Source organism: Galeopterus variegatus, unplaced genomic scaffold, assembly GCF_000696425.1.
Source record: "Galeopterus variegatus unplaced genomic scaffold, G_variegatus-3.0.2 Scaffold729, whole genome shotgun sequence".
Taxonomy (NCBI): domain Eukaryota; kingdom Metazoa; phylum Chordata; class Mammalia; order Dermoptera; family Cynocephalidae; genus Galeopterus; species Galeopterus variegatus.
In genome coordinates this window covers 522,114-542,997 of record NW_007726840.1, presented here as the reverse complement: position 1 = coordinate 542,997, position 20,884 = coordinate 522,114, and the positions used below count along the sequence as shown (strand labels likewise).

At 46.6% G+C, this 20,884-nt stretch overlaps 1 long non-coding RNA gene across 2 annotated transcripts; it reads left to right on the top strand.

The window, feature by feature from the left end:
* Positions 1-1,185: 1,185 nt before the first annotated feature.
* Positions 1,186-20,565, top strand: LOC103589803. 2 transcript variants are annotated; one of them, XR_550419.1, is made up of 3 exons: positions 1,186-1,328; positions 15,839-16,018; positions 19,759-20,565. It is a non-coding gene; the product is annotated as an uncharacterized LOC103589803 (long non-coding RNA). The 2 variants fall into 2 exon arrangements; XR_550420.1 differs by lacking the exon at positions 19,759-20,565 and adding an exon at positions 16,616-17,556.
* Positions 20,566-20,884: the final 319 nt, after the last annotated feature.

Below are 20,884 nucleotides of genomic sequence, written 5' to 3'. Positions count from 1 at the left end.
ATGGGGTACTTCGGGGGGGAGGGGCTGGGCCGATTGGGGTACTTTGATGGGGACTGGCACTGTGGGTGCATTGGGGGGCACTGGGCCTGTGGGTGTAGTTGGGTGGTGGTGGGGCCAGTGGGTGCAGGTGGTGGGGGCTGGTTCAAGGTGCACTTTGGTGGCAGGCTGGTTTAAGACTAGAAATATAAATTTGGGGGTCTTTGGTGTGTAGGAGGTGTTTAAAGCTGTGAGACTAAATGACACCAAAGTCGGAGGTAGGGTCCTGACAGGGGACGGGGTGGAAGGAGGCCCTGATAGTCATCCTCAACCCTCCCAGTCCTCTTATCAGGTTCTTGACTCCATCACAGGAAAGAATTCAAGGGCAGAGTCATGGTAAAAAGTGAGAACTAGTTTAAAAGAACAGAGAAGAAATACAGAAATGCAGGTTCCATAGAGACAATGTGGCCTAGCTCCAGTGACTGAGCTGGGCCCACACCAAGTGTAACACAAAGGTAAGTTCAGTGCAGACATCAAGTCTAACTCAAAAGCAAGAAATATATCAGTTCAGTACAGAGTGCAGGCTGGCTCAAGAGAGTGAGCAGCCACCTGCTGAAGGTAAGTTCTATACAAAGTAAAGCCCACACCCCTCAGCCAGGGAAGCACAGGCTGCCTCCAGGAGAGGAAGCAACAACCCCGCCTTCAGCCGGGATTTGGAGTCCATAGTTTCTTTACCTAAGGAATTTTCAGTTAAGGGGGTGGCTCCCATTGATGGAACATTAGTCTTGGACATGCTGAGTCTGTCTCTTCCTGGAGCGTGTTCGTTGGTCAGACCCTGTGGCATGCACCGGGCACATTCAAGAATGCCTGTGCTCTCTCCTGAGCATGCCCAGCCACCTTCAGCCGGGACTTGGAGTCCATAGTTTCTTTACCTAAGGAATTTTCAGTTAAGGGTGTGGCTCCCATTGATGGAACATTAGTCTTGGACATGCTGAGTCTGTCTCTTCCTGGAGCGTGTTCGTTGGTCAGACCCTGTGGCATGCACCGGGCACATTCAAGAATGCCTGTGCTCTCTCCTGAGCATGCCCAGCCACTGGATTTGCATAAGCCAGCACCTTATGGTCTCATTTTCCCCATGTTGGTGCTAAAAATAAGTCTAGCTGGCAACTGTAACTTTCCTCCAGGGAAGAACCCAGAGGAGGGGGCCTGAGACTTCAGGGAGTGGCTGGAAAGCCAGAGGTAGGTCATGAAACCCAAACCCAGGGAAACTGAGCACCTCCTGTGTCAACATCATGGAATGGTGACTGTGGATGTAAAAGAGAAGTCTCAGGACAGAAGCCAGGTGAAAGAAGGTGAGTAGGGATGCCTCCAGTGGGGGACATCTGAGTCGAATCAAGATTGGGTAGAATTTGATCAATAAGTGATGAAAGACGTGTTAGGAGAATAAAAAAACAGAACACAGGTGTGAGTGCAGTTGGGTGGGGGCTGGGCCCTTGGGGGCAGTTGGTGGGGCTTGGGCCCAAGGGGGCAGTTAGGTGTGGGATGGGCCCGTGGATGTACCGTGATGGAGGTTGGCCTATGGGTGCAGTTGGGTGGTGGCTGGGCCAGTGGATATGGAAGGGTGGGGGCTGGGCCTGTGGGTGCAGTTGGGTGGGGGCTGGGCCCATGGGTACACTTTTCTGAGAGCTGGGCCGGGCGTGTATTTGGGTGGGGGCTTGGCTAGTGGTAGTGCTTTGGTTGGGGTGGGCCCATGGTAGTGTTTTGGGGGTGCAGGGCCCGTGCATGTGCTTTGAGGAGGGCTGTGTATGTAGTTGAGTGGGAGCTGGGCCTGTGGGTGGGGGCTGGACCTGTAGGTGTATTTGGGTACAGTTGGTGTGCCTGGCCCAGTGGGTGCAGCTGGGTTGGGGCTGGGCTTGTGGGTGCAGTTGGGGTGGAGCTGGGTTCGTGGGTGCACTTACTGGGGGCCTGGACCCATGGGTCCACTTTTGAAGGTGTTGGTCTATGGGTACAGTTTAGTGAGGGCTTGGCTTGTGGGTGCAATTGGGGTGGGGCTGGGTTCGTGGGTGCACTTACCGGGGGCCTGGACCCATGGGTCTATGGGTACAGTTTGGTGGGGGCTGGGCCTGTGGGTGTAATTGGGTGGGGGCTGTGCCAATGGGTGCACTTTTGTGAGGGCTAGGCCAGTGGTTGCAGTTGGGGGCAGCTGGGCCGATGGTAGTGCTTTGGTGGTGGCTGGGCCCATGGGTGCTTTTGGGCGAGGGATGTGCCAGAGGGTTCTGTGCCCATGGGGGCAATTCGACTGGCTGGCCCATAGGTGCAGTTGGGTGGGAGCTGGGCCCATGGGTGCACTTTGGTGGGGGCAGGACCATGGGTGCAGGTGGGGGGTGTTGTGTGCAGGGGTGTAGCTGGGGGTGTCCTGAGCCCGTTCGGGGGGTGTCCTGGGCCTGTGTGTACAATTGGAGGGGGCAGGTGCGTGGGTGTGCTTTGGGGACTGGTCCAGTGGGTGCAGTTATGTGGTTCCTTGGCCCGTGGGTGCATTTTGGTGAGGACTGAGCTCATGGGTGTACTTTTGGGGAAGTTGGGCCCATGGGTGCACTTTTTGGGGTCCTGGGCCCTTGGGTGCGTTGGTGGGGCCTTGGCCCGTGCATGCATTTGGGTGGGGGCTGGACTCAGTGTACTTTTGGGGAAGTTGGGCCCATGGGTGCACTTTTTGGGGTCCCGGGCCCTTGGGTGCGTTGGTGGGGCCTTGGCCCGTGCATGCATTTGGGTGGGGGCTGGACTCGTGGGTGCAGGTAGGTAGGAGCTGGGCACATGGGTGCAATTTTGGGGGTGCTGGGCCCATGGGGTACAGTTGGCGGGGGCTGAGCTCCTGCATGCACTTCTGTGGGGGCTTGGCCTGTGGGTAGGTAGGTGGGAGCTGGTCTTATGGGTGCACTTTTTGGGGTACTGGGCCTGTGGGTACAGTTGGCGGGGGCTGGGCTCCTGGCTGCACTTCTGTGGGGGGTTGGCCCATGGGTGCTGTTGGGTAGGGTCTGCGTCTGTGGGTACACTTTTGGGGACCTGGGCTCCTGGGTGCACTTTTGGGGGGCTGGGCCTGTAGGGGTACCTTGGGGGGGTGCTGGGCCCAATGATGCTTTTGGGGGAGGGCTGTGCCAGAGGATTCTGTGCCGTTGGGACTGGCTGGCCCGTAGGTACAGTTGGGTGGGAGTGGGCCCGTGGGTCCTCTTTGGTAGGGGTGGGACCATGGGTGCAGTTGGGGGTGTTTGGCTCAGGGGTGCAGTTTGGGTCCAGGGGGCCTGTGGCCGTGGGTGCAGCTGGAGGTATCCTGGGAGCATGCGTGCACTTGGGTGGGGGCAGGGCATGTGGGTATACTTTTGGGGAAACTGGGCTCATGGGTGCATTTCTTGGGGTGCTGGGCCCATGGGTGCAGTTGCACAGGGGCTGAGCCCTTGGGTGTACTTTGGCGAGGTTGTGTCCTTGGGGGCACTTTGAGAGAAGCTTGGCCTGTGGAGGTACTTTGATGGGCACTGGGCCCATGGGCGCAGTTGGAGGTGGGCTGGGCCCAAAGGTGCAGTTGGGTAGGAGCTGGTCCTATGGGCATACTTTGGGTTGGGACTGGTCGCATGGGTGCATTGATCCCTGCTGTGGGTCAAATGTGCCCCCAAAAAGTTCATGTATTGGAAACTTAATCTCCACTATAACAGTGTTAAGATGGTGGGAAATCCAGTTATGGTATTTGAAAGGTGGAGCCTTTGAAAGGTGATTGGATCCAAGGACCATGCCCTTGTGAATGGATTGATCTGTTCATGGTGTAATGAGTTGATGTTTTAATGAGTGGTAATGGGCATGGTTCTGATGGCTTTAAAAGGAGAGCAAGGGAGTAGGTTAGCTCGCTCTCACTCAGGCCACTCACCATGTGATTCCCTGTGTCACTTTAGAGAGACAAGAAGGCCCTCACCAGATGTACTCCCTGGATTTTGGACTGCCTGGCTTTCAAAACTGTAAGAAACAAATTTCATTTCTTCATAAATTACCCAGTTTCAGGTATCCTTTTAGAAGCAACAGAAATGGACTAATACAATCCCCAATGTGGCAGTGTCAGGAGGTGCTTGGGTCATGGGGGCAGATCCCTCATAAATAGATTAATGCCCTCCCTGGAGACAGAGTGAGCTCTCTCAGAAATGGAATCATTCCTGTGAGTGTGGGTTGTTAAAAAGAGTCGGTTTCCTTGGTTTCTCTCTCGCTCCTCTCTCACCAGGCGATCTCCTTGCACACGCCAGCTCCCCTCTGCTTTCTTCCATCAGTGAAATCAGCTTGAGGTCATCACTAGATGCAGTAGCCTAATCTTGGACTTTCCAGTCTACAGAATCATGAGCCAACCAAACCTCTTTTCTTTATAAATTACCCAGTCTCAGGTATTCTGTTATAGCATCACAGAAATGGACTAAGAGTAGTGAAACTGGAATTACCCAGATCTATACTTCTGATCTCCACATCAGGCCACCTCCTTGCCTTGACCTTCCTTCCAAATCTCTCCCTACTCTGGCTTCCCAAACTACCGCCACAGCTGCCCTGAACCTCTTTTTTTCTTTAAATTCCCAATACCCTAGCTGAGCTGAGCTGCAGTATCATTTTGTGACAGCGGGTATCACTAGAGAATTCCCTCTGGCTATGGTCAGCTGTCTCATGCTCCAGACCATGAATGTGCCAGTTTATTTAATTGCTTTTAAGAATATTTCCAAGTTTTTGCTTTACAAACAAAGCTGCATCTTTGCACCTGTGTTCATGGGCTATGAAGTGAGAATTTCTCTGGGAATGGATTCCTAGAAATGGAATTGTGAAGACTAAGAAACATCTTTAAATTGCATAGATTCCACTAATTTGCTAAGCCTGGTTTACAACAGAGGAATATGGGATCCAGAGAGGGCACATAGGTTATCCAGGGGCACACAGCAAGCTAGTGGCTGTGCCAGGTTTAGAACTAGCTCCTCCAGCTGTGAATTTTTTTCACTGCACTTGGATGTTGCTCTCACCGAGGCTGAAGTACGTATAGTCTTTGTGCACGGATATATGTATGTGGGCCTGGATGTGACTATTCCTTCTGCTATTCAACCATCCGTCCATTCATTGGACAAAATGCACTGGTGAGATGCAGACTCAAAGCTATAAGAAAAACTAAAATAACTGTCTCCTAGTCAAGAAAATCGTTTCTTTTCCTCTCTCATATCAATCTGAATGAAAGCAGTCCAGAGTTAGATGATAGCTTTATGGTGTCGGGGACCTAGCCTCTTTCCATCTTGTAGCTTTCCATCTTCAATCAGCAATTTCCATCTCATGGTCCAAAGTGGCTGCTCTAGCACCTACCATCACATCCACATTCCTGTCAGTGGGAAGTAGGAAAAAAGAAATAGACATCAGCCTCTTTAAGGGTACAAACCAGAATGTCATATCACTTCTACTCTCATTCTATTGGCCAAAATTAGTCACATATCACATCCTGCTGCAAAGGAAGCTGGGAATGATGGTCATTAGCTAACATAGCTGAGCAGCCATGTTTTAATGGGGTTCTATCACCAATGAAAATGTCCATTCTCTGCCACCCACAGGTTCTCTGAGCACTTACTATATGTGTGGTACAGCACACTGGGAACAGTAGAGACTTTGGAATAGGTTTGAGTCCTGATTCTGCTTTTCCCAGCTGGGTATCATCCTCTCTAAGCCTCAGTTTCCTCATTTATAAAATGGAGACCATAAGAGAACAAGCATGCTTATTCCATGCAGGAGTCATGAGGAGTCACAGTGTAGACTCATCATTGTGCCTGGCATACAGTTGGCACTGAGAAATGGTAGCAGGCAGAAATGTCAGTGGGGACATTACTACCAACTCTACAGAAATAAAAAAGATTTTAACAGAGTACTGTGAACAACTGTATGTCAACAAATTGGATAACCTAGATGAAATACATAAATTCTTAGAAATACAAAACCTACCAAGACCAAATCATGAAGAAAGAGAAAATCTGAACCTTATAACAAGTAAGAAGATTAGGTCAACAATCAAAAATCTCCTGACAAAGAAAAGTCCTGGAACTGGTGGCTCCACTGGTGAATTCTACCAAACATTTAAAGAAGAACTAACACCAATCCTTCACAACCTTTTCTACAAAATTGAAGAGGAAGGAACACTTCCTTTCTTTTTCCTTTTTCTTTCTTTTCTTTTTTTTTTTTTTTTTCCTATTATTTTGGAGGGAACACTTTCTAACTCATTCATGAGGTCAGCATTACCCAGATACCAAAGCCAGAAATATAAACTACCAGAAAGAAAAGTACAGGCCAGTATCCCTTGTAAACATTGATGCAAAAATCCCCAACAAAATACTAGCAAACTGAATTCAGTAGCATATGACAAGGATTATACACGATGACAAAGTTGGGATTTATTTCTGAAATGCAAGAATGGTTCAACATTAAAAAAATCAATGTAATGACCACCTTAACAAAGGGGGAAAAAACACACTATCATTCAATTGGTACAGAAAAAGCATGTGAAAAAATTCAACACCCTTTAATGATTAAAACAGTCAGAAAACTAGAAATAGAAGGAAATTAACATAATAAAGGCCATATATGAAAAGCCCACAGCTGATGTCACACTCAATGGTGAAAGACTGAAAGCTTTTCCTCTAAGATCAGAAACAAAGCAAGAGTGGCCACTTTCACCACTTCCAGTCAACACAGTACTGGAAGTTTTAGCCAGAGCAATTAAGCAAGGAAAAGAAATAAAAGGCATCCAAATTGGGAAAGAAGAAGTAAAAATCTCTGTTTGCAGATATGATTTTATATGTAGAATACTCTAAAGATTCTACACATACACACAAAAAGTTATAACAAATTAATTTAGCAAAGTAGCAGAATGCAGTCAGCCCACAAAAATCAGTTTCATTTCTATACACTAACAATAAACAATCTTAAAAGAAAATCACAAAAACAATTCCATTTACAGTAGCATGAAGAAGAAAAAAATGCTTAGAAATTAACTTAACCAAGATGAAAAACTTGTACAATGAGAAGTACAAAACATTGCTGAAAGACATTAAAGGAGACATAAATAAATGGAAACACATCTCATGTTCATGGATTAGAAAATTTACTATTGTTAAGATGTCAGTACAACCCAAAGCTATCTATAGATTCAGTGCAATCTCTATCAAAATTCCAAAAACAATTTTTTTTTCTTTTTGTCTTTTTTCGTGACTGGTAACGGGATCGCAACCCTCAGTGTCGCGCCCGCACTGCGACCGGCAACGGGATTGCAACCCTCGGTGTTGCGCCCGCACCACACTCAACCAGTGAGCGGACTGGTCTCTATATGGGATCCGAACCCTCGGCGGGAGCGCCGCCACACTCCCAAGCGCCGCACTCTACCGAGTGTGCCACCGGGCCGGCCCCCAAAAACAATTTTTGTAGAAATAGAAAACCCATTCCAAAATTCAAGGGACACCAGATAGCCTAAAGAATCTCGTAAAAGAGCAACACTGGAGACTCATACTTCCTGATTTCAAAACTTACTACAAAGCTACAGTAATCAAAACAGTGTGGTACAAGTATAAAGGCAGACATACCCAATGGAATAGAACAGAAAACCCAGAAATAAACCCTTGCATATATGGTCAAATGATTTTTGACAAGAGTTTCAAGGCTGTTTGTATTAGTCCATTTCTGTTGCTTGCAACAAAATACCTGAAACTGGATAATTTGTAAATAAACCATATTTATTGCTTACCATTTCAGAGGCTGGAAAGTCCAAAGTCCAGGGAACACAGCTGGTGAGGGCCATCTTTGGTGATGACTTCAGTGACACAGGGTATCACATTGTGAGGAAGGCAGAAGCAGATAGAGAGCTGCTCATTGCTCTCCTTTAAAAGCCCTCAGAACCACATCCATGGCCACCATCAATGTATTCAGCCATTTACTAGGGTATGGTGCTCACAATCTAATCACCTCTTCAAGACCTTACCTTTCAATTACCATAATAGGATTTCCCACCCTCTTAACACTGTCATAGTAGGGGTTAAGTTTCTAATACATGAACTTTGGGGAACACAATTTGATCCACAGCACCATTCAATGGGGAAAGGACAATAGATGGTGCTGGGAAAACTGGGTATCCACGTGCGGGAAAAAAAAATGAAGTTGGACCCTCATCTAACACCACACACAAATAGATCAAAGATCTAAATGTAAGACCTAAAACTGTAAAACTCTTAGAAGAAAAAATAGGGCAAAAACTTCACAACATTGGATTTGGCAGTGATTTCTTGGATATGACACCAAAGGCACAGACAATAAAAGAAAAAACAGACAAATTGCACTTCATCAAAATTTAAAAATTTTGTGCATCAAAAGACACTGTCAACAAAGTAAATCCCTTTGATAAAGGATTAATATCCAAAATATGTAGAGATTTCCTAAAACTCAACAACAAAGAAACCCTGATTCAAAATGGGCAGAGGACTTGAATGGATATTTCTCCAAAGATGATATATAAATGGCCAATCGGCACATGAAAAGATGCTCAACATCGTGAATCATTAGGGAAATGCATATCAAAACCACAATGAGATATTGCCTCATGCCCATTAGGAGGGCTACTGTAAGAAAAAAAAAAAAGAATATAACAAGCATTGGTGAGGATGCAGAGAAATTGGAACCTTTGTGCATTGCTGGTGGGAATGTAAAATGGTACAGCCGGTGTGGAAAACAGTCTGGCAGTTCCTCAAAAAATGAAACAGAATTACCATATGATCCAGCAATTCCACTTCTGGGTATATACCCAAACGAATTGAAAGCAGGGTCTTGAAGAGGTTCTTGTGCCCCATGTTCACAGCAGCAGCATTCACAATAGCCAAAACATGGAAGCAGCCCAGTGTCCATTTGACAGATACATGAACAAAGAAACCATGGTACATACGAGGGTACTTCAAAATGTTTGTGAAAAAATAGAATTAAGATACATCAATCATTCCATGAACTTTTTGAAGTATCCTTATGCTTACAATGGAATTATTCAGTCTTAAAAAGAAAGGAAATCTAACCCATGCTACAGTTTGGCTGAAGCTTAAGGACATCATGCTAAGTGCAACAAGCATGTCACGAAAAAGCAAATGCTGTATGATTCCACTTATATGAGGTATAGAATTAGAATGGTCAAAATCAGAGAGACAAAAAGAATGGTGGTTGCCAGGGGCTGAGAGAAAGGAGGAATAGGGAATTATTTAACAGTACAGAGTTTCAGTTATGCAAGATCAACAGTTCTGGAGATGGATGGTGGTGATGGTTGCACGACCTTATAAATACATTTATTTATTTTTTATTCTTTAATGTTTTGCTTTTTGTTTTTGTTTTTTTCTTTTCTTTATTTTACATTGTGAATATATTTAATACCACCGAACTGTATACTCAAAAATGGTTAAGATGGTAAATTTTAGGTTACATATATTTTGCCACAATAAAAACATTAGGGGAAAAAAAGAAATGGCAGCTGCTTTTAAAATAAACCTGAACCAGGCTCCCAGGGCCAGAGATGACTCAGCAGGGTCCCCACCCTGGATTTGAATGGGGAGACATTCCAGGACAGTCTCCTGTTGATAAAAAGCCGGGCTACGTGTCCGCACCTAATCCCAAGAAGCTAATCATGCATGAATCAAAAGCAGTTATGCCCATAAATCATAAAGTAGCAGCTGGGCCCAATATTCCTGGTGTCTTTCCAATTCCCCCTCCCCAGTGCCATTTTACTGAGGAGCAAAGGATGCAGGGAAAGTGATAGGAGCACAGAGTGACTGCATTGTTTTATTTTATCACTCTCCTCTTAATGGGCTTGCTTCCAGGTTTGATCAATTTTAAACAGACTTGGCTGGACCTCCCTGTGCCTACAGCAACAGATTTTTTCCAGCATAGCTGGGGAGAAATGGAATTGCTAGAGTGAGTAGCAGATCCACCAAGTGCTCCAGTTGGAGCAGAGGGAGGCTTCTCTGCAATTTACTCATTATAGATCGGGATTTCTAAACCTCAACCCTATTGACATACTGGGCTGGATGATTCTTTGCTGGCGGGGGGGGGGGTTCTAAGCACAGATTCTTTAAGGAAACTTGTGGATGTTATTGATTTCTTTCTCTTTGGGCAGGTACATGTTTTATCTTTTTAGAAGGGGTACAGTGACTTTGGTAGTCAATAGTTTAAGAATAAGAGTTTTAGGTTATTGGGACAATTAGCGGGATTTAGAAATTAAATTATTACATTGTATCAACATTAAATTTACTGATTTTGAAAACTATACAGTGGACATGTAAGAGAATGTCCTTGTTCCTAGGAGATTCACAAGTATTTTAGGGGTAAAAGGGCATCGTGTCTATAACTGACTCAAATGTTTCAGAAAAATCACATGCACAAAGAAAAAGAATGATAAATCAAGTGTAGCAAAGTGTTGACTATTGGGGGATCTCAGCGAAGAGGATATGGGAGTTTATTGTACTATTCTTGCAACTTTTCTGTAAATTTGGAATTCTTTTTTAAATTATTATTTTTAAAAGACTTTTTAAAAAATTACCTGCTTTATACATGGTTCTAATCTGTTATTCCCACCTGCTCCCAGAAAAAGGAAAGATCACTGCGTGATTGTGCCCAGGATCTGGGCCTCATTTAGGGTTTGGTCCCCACAGTCTTCTTGACAGGGGTTCTCAGTTCAAGTGTAGCTGGCAGAAAGATCCTTTGTGTTTATTTGGGTCTGTGAAATGTGTGGAAAGAAATTCCACTGAATATATAGGTTTAGAGTTTTTTCTTTTCTTTTATTTATTTATTTATTTATTTTTGGAATTATCATTTTGTTGTTGTTGTTGTTTTTGGTTCTGAGGTTTTTTAAAAGAAAATGTACCCTGACACCTGCAACCAACCCAACAATGATTTTTTTCTTTTAATTGGTGGCTGGCGGGTATGGAGATCCAAACTCTTTTTTTTTTTTTTTCCCTTTTTTTGTCTTTTTCCTTGTCCGGCAACGGATCGCAACCCTCAGTGTCGCGCCCGTACCGGACTGGAACCGGCAACGGGATCGCAACCCTTGGTGCCGCGCCCGCACCTCGCTCAGCCAGTGAGCGGGAACCGGTCTGTATGTGGGATCCGAACCCTCAGCAGGAGCGCCGCTGCGCTCCCAAGCGGCGCACTGTAGCAGTGCGCCACCGGGCTGGCCCGAGATCCAAACTCTTGACCTTGGCATTATCAGCACCACGCTGTAACCAACTGAGCTAAATGGCCAGCCTCACTAAACACTAACAGTGGGAAATGACGGTGTATGTTGTCTGTTGCCTCCCAGCAACCACCCCCTTTCTGCTCCTGTCCCTCCCCAGTTTTGTTCAAGTTTCTACCCCTCCCCCAGGCAGCCTAGGTGCTTCAGAAAAGTGATCTCATCCCCAGCTCCTTGGAAGGCCTGATGGGTCAAAGGGTAACTTTATCCCCCTGCTAGTGAGTGCATGTGACACATGTGGGCCAACAAGAAACAAGGAGCAGTTTATAGGAGGCTCTTGGCTGATGTTTGACTTTGATCAATAAAAAGGGAGGGAGTGACTTTATGAGACATCTGAGCCTAGGACTCTCAGATGCTGCCCTGAGAACTCCATGTACAGAAGGCAGTATACCCTTCCGGAAGATGAGAGGCCATGTAGGGAACTGAGATGCCCTGGACAACAACCAGCAGCCACTGCCATCTGAATCTCCTTTGAATCTCATCTCACCATGAACGAGGCGATCTTGGACCTGCCAGCACAGCCGGAGGCTGAAGGAAGCTGCATGAATGAGCCCAGGTGAAACCAGCCAATCTAAGGATCATGAGAAGTAGTAAATCAATGTTGTCTAAAGCAACTAAGTTTTGGGGATAAATGGTAAGATTCAATGAGGTTATAATGTGGCCTGGTATGCAGCAAGCACTCTATAAATGCTGGCCATTATCATTGATCTCGCGTTTCTGCTCTTGTCCCCAAGCTGTTCACTCCCTCCTTTGGAGAAGCACTGTGAAGGCTCATGATGACAGGCAAGAAACCAACTCTGGTAAACCCTCAAGGAATTTACATCAGCATCAGGAGGGCATCAGTAGGGCAGGAGAACCTAGCAAAGCAGCTCAGATGCTTGAGGCCAAAAAGAAGGACTAACATCTGCCATGTGGCAGAGGCTTCTGGGTATCAAATAATATTTTCTTATTGTCCAGTTTTTTAGTTGGTCTCCTGAGAGAAAAACTACCTTCCCTAGCCGCTTGTACAGCAAAGAGTGCCATGTGACTAAGACCAAGTCCTAACCATACAATAGAAGCAGGGAAGTGTTGCCTTCTTTGTTCCTTCTTGCTTGCTGGAATGTGACAAAATGGCTGGAGCATGAGCAACCTTTTTGGACCCTGAAGCAGATGCCACCTGTTAAGGACAGTGGATTGACCAGATAGAAGGGGCCCAGTGATCATGCAGCTGCTGCACCACCTCTGAGCTCCTGTATCTGCTTGAGAGAGAAAGAAATATCTGCCATGTTTAAGCCACTATAATTTTGGCTTATAGTCAAATCTAATCCAAAGAAATGCACTTCCATGTCTCCCTCTCACAGATGAGAAAATTGATGCAAGGGGACAGCAGGTATGGCTATAACACAAGGATAACAACTTCAACAACTACCAATATTCATCAACAACTACCAGGCCCTGCCTTCCTGACCTCCTGGCCTTTCGTTACCCATTCATTCCCCTGCACTCCAAATTACTCCCATTCCCTGAACCATGCACCAAGTACATTCACACCTCCTGGCCTTTGCTCTTGCCATGCCTACTGCCTGGCATCCCTCCCTCACCTTTGCTCCTTGGTGAAATCTTCCTTGTCTTTGGGCAAATTAACTTTTATGAGCCTCAGTTTTCTCTTCTGTAAAATGGGGCCAAATAGCAAGTGTATGTAAAATGCCTGGCACACAGTAATAGCCACCTACAAACAACAGTTCCTATATTAGTCCTTTCTGTTGCTTATAACAAAATACTTGGAACTGGGTGATTTATACGAAAATGAAATTTATTGCTTACAGTTCCTGAGGCTGGGAGGTACAAAGTCCAGGGAACACACCCGGTGGGGGTCTTGGTGGTGGCGACAGTGATGGCAGGGTAGCACATGTCAGAAATGGTGGAAGCAGAGAGAGACTAATCTCTCATGTGCTTTTCTTTTAAAGCCCTCAGAACCAAGCCACTGACTACCATTTTTAATCCATTCACTATGGCACAGTCCTACAATCTAATCACCTCCTATCCCACCTTTCAATTACCATAATAGGATTTCCCACCCTCCCAACAGTCACAGTGGGGGCCAAGTTTCTAATACATATAACTTTGGGGACACAATTCAAGCTTCAGTTAGTTTGGGGGGACATTCAATCCACTACATTTCCCCACACTTTTTTCCCAAATCCCTTCCTGATCTCAACCCCCACACTCTTCAAGTAAGAAAAAAGATAGCAAAACAAAAGCAAAAACAGCATTTATTGGATTCTTATAACTGGAAAGTCCAGAGGAAAGTCACAGTTGAGGTAAGGTTTGCTCTAGGGACTCAGTGCTAATAGTATAGCTAAAATTTACTGACTGCTTACAATGTGCCCAGCACTCATCTAACCACTGTATATTTATTAATCCTTTATCTTCACAACAAGCATATGAGGTGGGTATGCTATTATTATCTCCATTTTCCACATGCGGAAACTGACATTCTGAAAGAGTAAATAATCCTCACACAAGTAGTGATGCCGAGACTTAATCCTAAATCCATCTGACTGGAAAGATAGGGCCACTTTCAGGAGAGGCTTGATCCAGCCACTCAAAGATCTCAGCAAGTATCTGGTTTCTCTTGGTCTCTCCTCTTTGCCTTCTCTGATGTTGAACTCACCATAAAGATGACCCCTTTCATGGCTGCCAGCAGATTCTGATGAGACTTGCTTCCTCATTCATATCCCAATTCCAGGATTCTGAAATTCACTGTAATTGGAACATCTGAAGTCATGTGCCCATGTCAACCAATCACTGTGTACAAGGAGGCTGGACAATGCTGCTTGACTTATACTAAAGCGGGGGCGGGGGCAGTTCCACACAAACAGCATCTGAGAATGAAGGCAAGAGAGAGTCCTCCAAAAATTGGGGGTATTGTTTCTATGAAGGAGGGAGAATGGTTGTCAGCAGCCAAAAGCAGATGTCTACACCCCCATGACTCACATGTACAATAAAGCATTTTTAAATGGACATCGTGGGGGAAAGGGAGGCTTGGTTTGGGGATGGCTGTGCCATAGCCCAGGCAGGCAGCATCTAGTCAGCCCCTCCATGACCCTCCAGGGAAGGTGGCCTTCCTGTCCACACCTGCACCCCTTGGTGGTGGCAGATCAGGAGGCAAGCATGCTCAGGGTGTTGGCAGAAAGCCTGCAGCAGGGCCAGAGCATAACCTGGGGCACTTTCTGCTGGGTAGGAGGCCCTGCTGGGAACAGGGGAGATGTGTCCAGTGACTGGCTCAGGGAGCAGGCGTCCCCAGGTAGGCACACACAACCTCTCAGGAGCCCCTGACATCCGAACTACACAGTGGCTCCTGCTTGCCTCTGAGGCTATTGTCACAGCCTGGGAAACTCTCCCTGCCCCCCGTCCTTCTTTCCAGGCTATGGCCTGGGTTCTTGAGATCCCTGTGGGCACCAGACCTGCTGCTTCTTAGCAACCCAGACATTCAGTCAAATCATTACAATGCATCTACAACAGAGGATTTTTAGGGCAGTGATCTACTCTGTGTGATACTGTAATGGTGGACACACGTCATACACTTGTCCAAACCCATAGAATGTCCAATACCACAAGTGAACCCTAATGTAAACTATGGACTCTGGGTGATAATGATGTGTTGATTATAGGTTCATTGATTGTAACAAATGCACCACTTTGGTGGCAGACGTTGACAATGGGGAAGGCTGTGCATGTGCAGGGACAGGGGGCATATGGGACATCTCTGTGCCTTCTCAATTTTGCTGTGAACCTTCCTACCTCAGGGCCTGTGTGCTGGCTGTTTGCTCTGCCTGGAACACTCTTCCCCTACAATCCCACAGGGCTCCCTCCTTCCTGTTCTTCAGGTTTTTGCTTACATTTCAACTTATCAGTGAGACCTTCCCTGGCCACCCTCATTAACAACTCAACCTGCTCTTCATCCTCCCAATTTCCAATGCTGCTTACCCTGCTCTGTTTTTCTCAAAGCAGCCATCACCTTCTAGCACATTGCAGAGTTTATTTCCTATTATTTATTGACTATCTCACACCTTCATCCCTGACTGTCAGCTCCATCAAGTGAATATTTTGTCTTTTTTTGTTTATTGCCATGTTTCCAGTACCTCAAACAGGTCCCGGTATGTAGTACTTGCTTAATAAATATCTGTTGAATGAATGAATAAATGGATTGGAAAGGATTTGAAATTATAAAGATACTCATTTTTGTGCTTAATTTTTATAGTTTGGAGACTGCATAAATATGGGATCTTAAACATTCTACTAGACACAGGTGCTGCGTTCACAAAGGAACATCTCTTAGGAATGAGGCTCCATTCGCTACAGGTCCCCTCCCACCCAGCATGGGGCCTGGTGCAGAGCAGGTGTTGAAATGTTTGCTGGCCCATGGATGGTCAGGTGGGCTGAGAGGTCGAGAAGGAAGTCTGCCGAGTGAGCCCTCATCACTGCCTCCCTTGACCTCTAGTCCCTGCCCTCATCCTGATTCTACCCCCATCCCCTTTATTCTTGCCTCTGTCACTGTCTGTCCCCCCTCCTTTGTCCCTCCAGGTTTGCCACCCTCTGAACAGCTGGAGAGATCTTTGACCCTGCAGGGCTCCCTGCTGCCCTTGGGATAAAGTCTAGAATATGTAGGGCGCCGAGCATACCAAGGCCTACATCAGACTTCACTGCTTCACGACTCCCTTCATGCTACACTCCAGCCTAACAGATTTCTTTTTTTCCAATTAAGTGAGTAAAAACAATCTTTCACCTCTAGGGCTTTGTACATTCTGTTCCCTCTGTCTGGAAGACTCTCACACCTCAACTAACCCCCTTCCAGGCAGCTCTCACTTAACCTTCAGATTTCAGCTCAGTTATTCCTTCTTCCAGGAAGCCCTCCCTGATTTCTCACCCTGGGGTAGGTCACTCCTGTAACATATGAGGGTACTTCAAAAAGTTCGTGGAAAATAGAATCTAAAGATAATATGAATCTTTCTGTGAACTTTTTGAAGATCCCTCATATGTATTCTCATAGTCCTGATTATGATTATAGATCTGATTTATTAATACCTCCCTAATTCCATCTCCCCCCATGCCCCATTCTCCCCTTTGCTCTCTGCTCCAGCCACATGAGCCTTCTTGCTGTTCCTTGAACACACCAAGTGTGCTCCTGCCTCAGGGTCTTTGCACTTACTCTCCTCTGAGTATCTGCATGATGGCTCATTCAGTTCCTTTTAGGTGTCTGCTCAAATGTCACCTCAGAGAGGCCTTCCCTGACATCCTCCCCGTCCCCCACCTAATGAAGCATCCCCATCATTCTCCACCCATCTCCATTTCTTTCTACAGCGTGTGTCCCTACCTGACATTAGATCATCTCACCTGTTAATTGCCTGTTTCCCTGGCAACTGTGAGAGCAGGGACATCATCTGTCTTGTGTGCTGCTGTATCGCCATCATTTCACACAGCATCTGCCCCATAGCAGGCCTCAGTAAAGATTTGGTGAATAAATGAATGGGCTGTCTGGATCAGTATGACTTGGGGCAAGTCATGGGGGCTCCATCTCCCAGTGGACACCTCAGGGTGTCCATCTCAGGCTAGCCTTGCAGCCTGAGTCTCAGGGCTGGAAGGAGCTGAAGAACAGAGACCTAAAGGATAAGCAGCCAGCCATATGACTCTGGGGAGAGCGTGCACCAGGAAGCAGGAGCAGCAATTGCAAAAGGTCCTGCAGCAGGATGACAATAGGAGATATTGGGAGACGAGGCTGGAGAGTTAGCAGGACCTTGAGTCAGGTGATTTCATCCCACCACCTCCACAGTCACAGATGGGGGAGATAACAAATGTTTCTGCAGTGTCTCCTATGTGCCAGTTGTCCCACCTCTAGCTGTGCTCACCGTGAACCTTGCAACAGCCTGTGAAGCTGTATTCTTTCCAGTTCACAAAGGAAAATGGACCTCTGTCGGCTCAGTAATTTATCCATAGTCACGCAGCTGTGCAAGTCTAAGCATCAAAGACTCTTTCCACCACACATCACTGCCCTTGGCCATCACCTCACCTTAGGTGTGTGATTCCACTTCTTCCCTCCTTTCTGGCTTTGCTCTAATTTGATGACCAAAATTATATATCATTCTCTAGGCCAAAAAACAACTTTGATGCCTACTTGACATATCTACTTGGGATATCCAACATGCAGCTCACATGTAATATGCCTCAAACAGAAACCTGGGAATCAGATTTCTCTTTCCCTCACCCCCACATCCCATCCACCAACAAATCTTGGTCACCCCACCTTCAAAATGCATCCAGAGAGATCCAATCAAGATGGCGGAATAGACGGTCTGCAGCATCACTCTCTCCCACAAATCAACCAATTTGCAACTATAAAAATGTAACATCAGCCAAACCAGAGCTGCTGGAGCTCAGGGGAAGAGGAGGAGAGACCTATGGAGTTCATGAAGATGGGAGAAACCACGATGAGAGAAACAAAAAGCTGCTCTGAGTGTTTCGGGCCATGGCCGCTTTAAGGCTCGAGCTGATGAGCACATGGAGCCGGAGACGGCAGGAGCCGCAGCTGTGCCCTTCAGGTGGAGTTACTTGGAGGCGGCAGGGGAGAAGAGGGCCTTGGTGGCCCCAGGACAGCAAGACCACTAATAGGGTTCCCGTGGACCCACGCAGGAGCGAGGAGCCAGAACAACTGAAAAAAGGGAGCCATTCAGAAGCCGGTGAGTCATCTCAAGGGACCAGCATAGGGCCCATCCCATGAGAAGTGTTTGGAGCACGGGTGGTAGGGGAGACGTGCCCACCAGTGGAACACTGGGACACAGCAAGGACAGATGACCCACCCCCCAATCAGCACAGGACCACTCAGAGGAGACTGGTCAGGAATGCAGAACTGCATGGGGTGCAGTTTGATGAAAAAACTCAGGCCCAAATGAGAGATTCTACAGAACACAGATCCACCGGGTCTCTGGAGAGCCAGAAGTACCTATAAGATCAACCATTAAACCCTGAGCTGCACAAAAAGCCTTCCCTAGGGAAACATCAGCAAAGTAGCAATTTAAACAACCACACACTCAAGTACTGGTTCCCACAGGAAGTTCCCCCGTGTTAGAAGCAAAGGACAAAAACTTAGTTCCGGCCCAGGGACACCACCAGCACCTTGGGACCTGCCTGGGAACTGCAGGCTTGGATCTGGGGACTGGACCCCACTCCCACTTCCAGACAAACTGCACCAGTACCTTGGGGCCAACCTGGGGATCTGAAGCACGGAGAAGGGGACTGGACCCACAACCAGGCACACCACGCCAGCACCTTGGGGCCCACCCTGGGACCCAGGGCATAGAGAAGGGGACTGGACCTCTCTCCCACAACCAGGCACAACATGCCAGCAACTCGGAGCCCACCCAGGGACCTGGGGCAAGGAGAAGGGGACCAGAACACCTTCTCACAACAAGGCACACCATGCCAGCACCTCAGAGCCCACTCAGGGACCCAGGGTATGGAGAAGGCGACCAGACCTCTCCCCCACAACCAGGCACACCAAGCCAGCGCCTTGGGTCCCACCCAGTGACCCAAGGCATGGAGCCAGGAACCAGACCATCCTCCCACAATAAGGCACACCATGCCAGTACTTCGGGGCCCACCCAGGGACCTGAGGCAAGGAAAAGGGGACTGGACCTCTGTCCCACAACCAGGGACACGGTGCCAGCACCTCAGGGCCCGCCCAGCCCAGAGGCATACAGAAGGGGACTGGACCCTCCTCCTATACCAGGCACAAAACGCCAGCACCTCGGAGCCCACCTAGGTACCAGAGGCATGGTGAAGGGGACTGGACCCCTCTCCCAAAACCAGGCACATGACGCCAGCGCCCTGGGGCCTGCCCAGGGACCAGAGGCATGGAGAAGGAGACCAAACACACCCCACAACCAGGCGTACAGCCAGTGCCAAGGAGCATGCCAAAAACAGCACGACCACGTGGGTGGCCCACCATAGCCACCACAATAACCATGGCTGCTGCAAAAGTGGCTAGACACCACAACCACCACACAGATGGTCCGCCAACCACTGGAGTGCATTGTCACCAGCAGGGACAAAGAAGAGGATGTCTCTTTCCACAAAACCCATTTCAGAGTGACAGAGGAAGCATCTGCTCTATGATAATATTGGCGGATCTGATCACGTCTCTCAGCATTGGACAGATCATCTAGGCAACAAGTTAACAGAGTAACCATTATTCTTTCAGAAGGAGAGAAGAAATCTAGGGTAATTACAGGGAGGAGGGGGAGGGAGTGGGGGAAGGGGAGAGGTTGGACAAGGGGCATAAAGAATAATTATGATTTGTAACAATATATGTGCTAATAATATTGATTTAATAAACACATCTCAATGTTCAACCCAAAAAAATGTATAATCGATTTTGATTCAATAAATTAAAAAAAAAAAGAAAGAAAAAAAAATGCATCCAGAATCAACCACTTCTCTCACCTCCACAGCCACCACTCTGCTCTGACCCTCCATCGCCTCCTGTCTGGACTATTGTGGTCACCTTCTCCCTGGTCTCCTGCCTCCACACAGCCCCTGAGTCCATTCTCTGCATGCAGTCAGAGGGATCCTATTAAAATGTAAAGTCAATCTCACTGTACAATTCTTTTTCAGCGCTGTCCAACAGAATTTTCTGCAGTGGCAGAAATGTTCTATATCTGTACTGTCCAATTTATTAGCCATAAGCCACATATGACTATTGCACACTTGAAATGGGCCTAGCATAACTGAAGGACTGAATTTTAAATGTTATTTAATTTTACATCTTTGATAGCCACACTGTATAGGAAAGGCTGCGGGAAAAGGTGCTCTCAAACACTGCTAGTGGGAATATAAATTACTATATGATTCCAATAGCAATACCTATCTCCCTACCAGTCTGTCAATACTTATAAAATGACAAAGATATTTAACATTTGTCAGAGCAATCCCATTTTAAGAAGTGTGTTCTACTGATCTACCTGCACATGCAAAACACAACGTTATGTACAAGGTTTATAACACCCAAAGACAGGAAACCACACAAGTGCCCATCCATAAGCAGCCAGTTAAATGAATTGTGGTCCAGCCACATAGTGGAATATGATACAGTTGTAAAAAAAAAAAAAAAGAATGAGGTGATAGGACACCTAAAGCACAAACAACCAAACACAAAATGGATAAATGGAACTTCAGCCTGCTAACCCAGTTTTAAAAAGAGCAAAGGATTTGAATAAATCTTCAAGAAAGACATACAAATGGCCAATAAGCACATGAAAAGATAGTCTATAAAATTAGTCATTAGGGAAATGTAAATCAAAAACACGAGATGCCAGTTCACATCCATTAGGATGTCTATAACCTAAAGTGGGAAATATCATATGTTGGTGAGGAGGTGGCCTACTGAACATACAGGAGCAAGACTTCTCAATGTGTACCCTTTTATATTATTTTGATTTGCAAAGTATGCAAATGTCTTAGCTTTTAAAATAAAATTATATTTATTCCTTTTTTTTTTTTTTTTTTGGCAGCTGGTTGGTATGGGGATGGAAACTTGACCTTGGTGTTACAAGACTGTCATCTAACCAACTGAGCTAA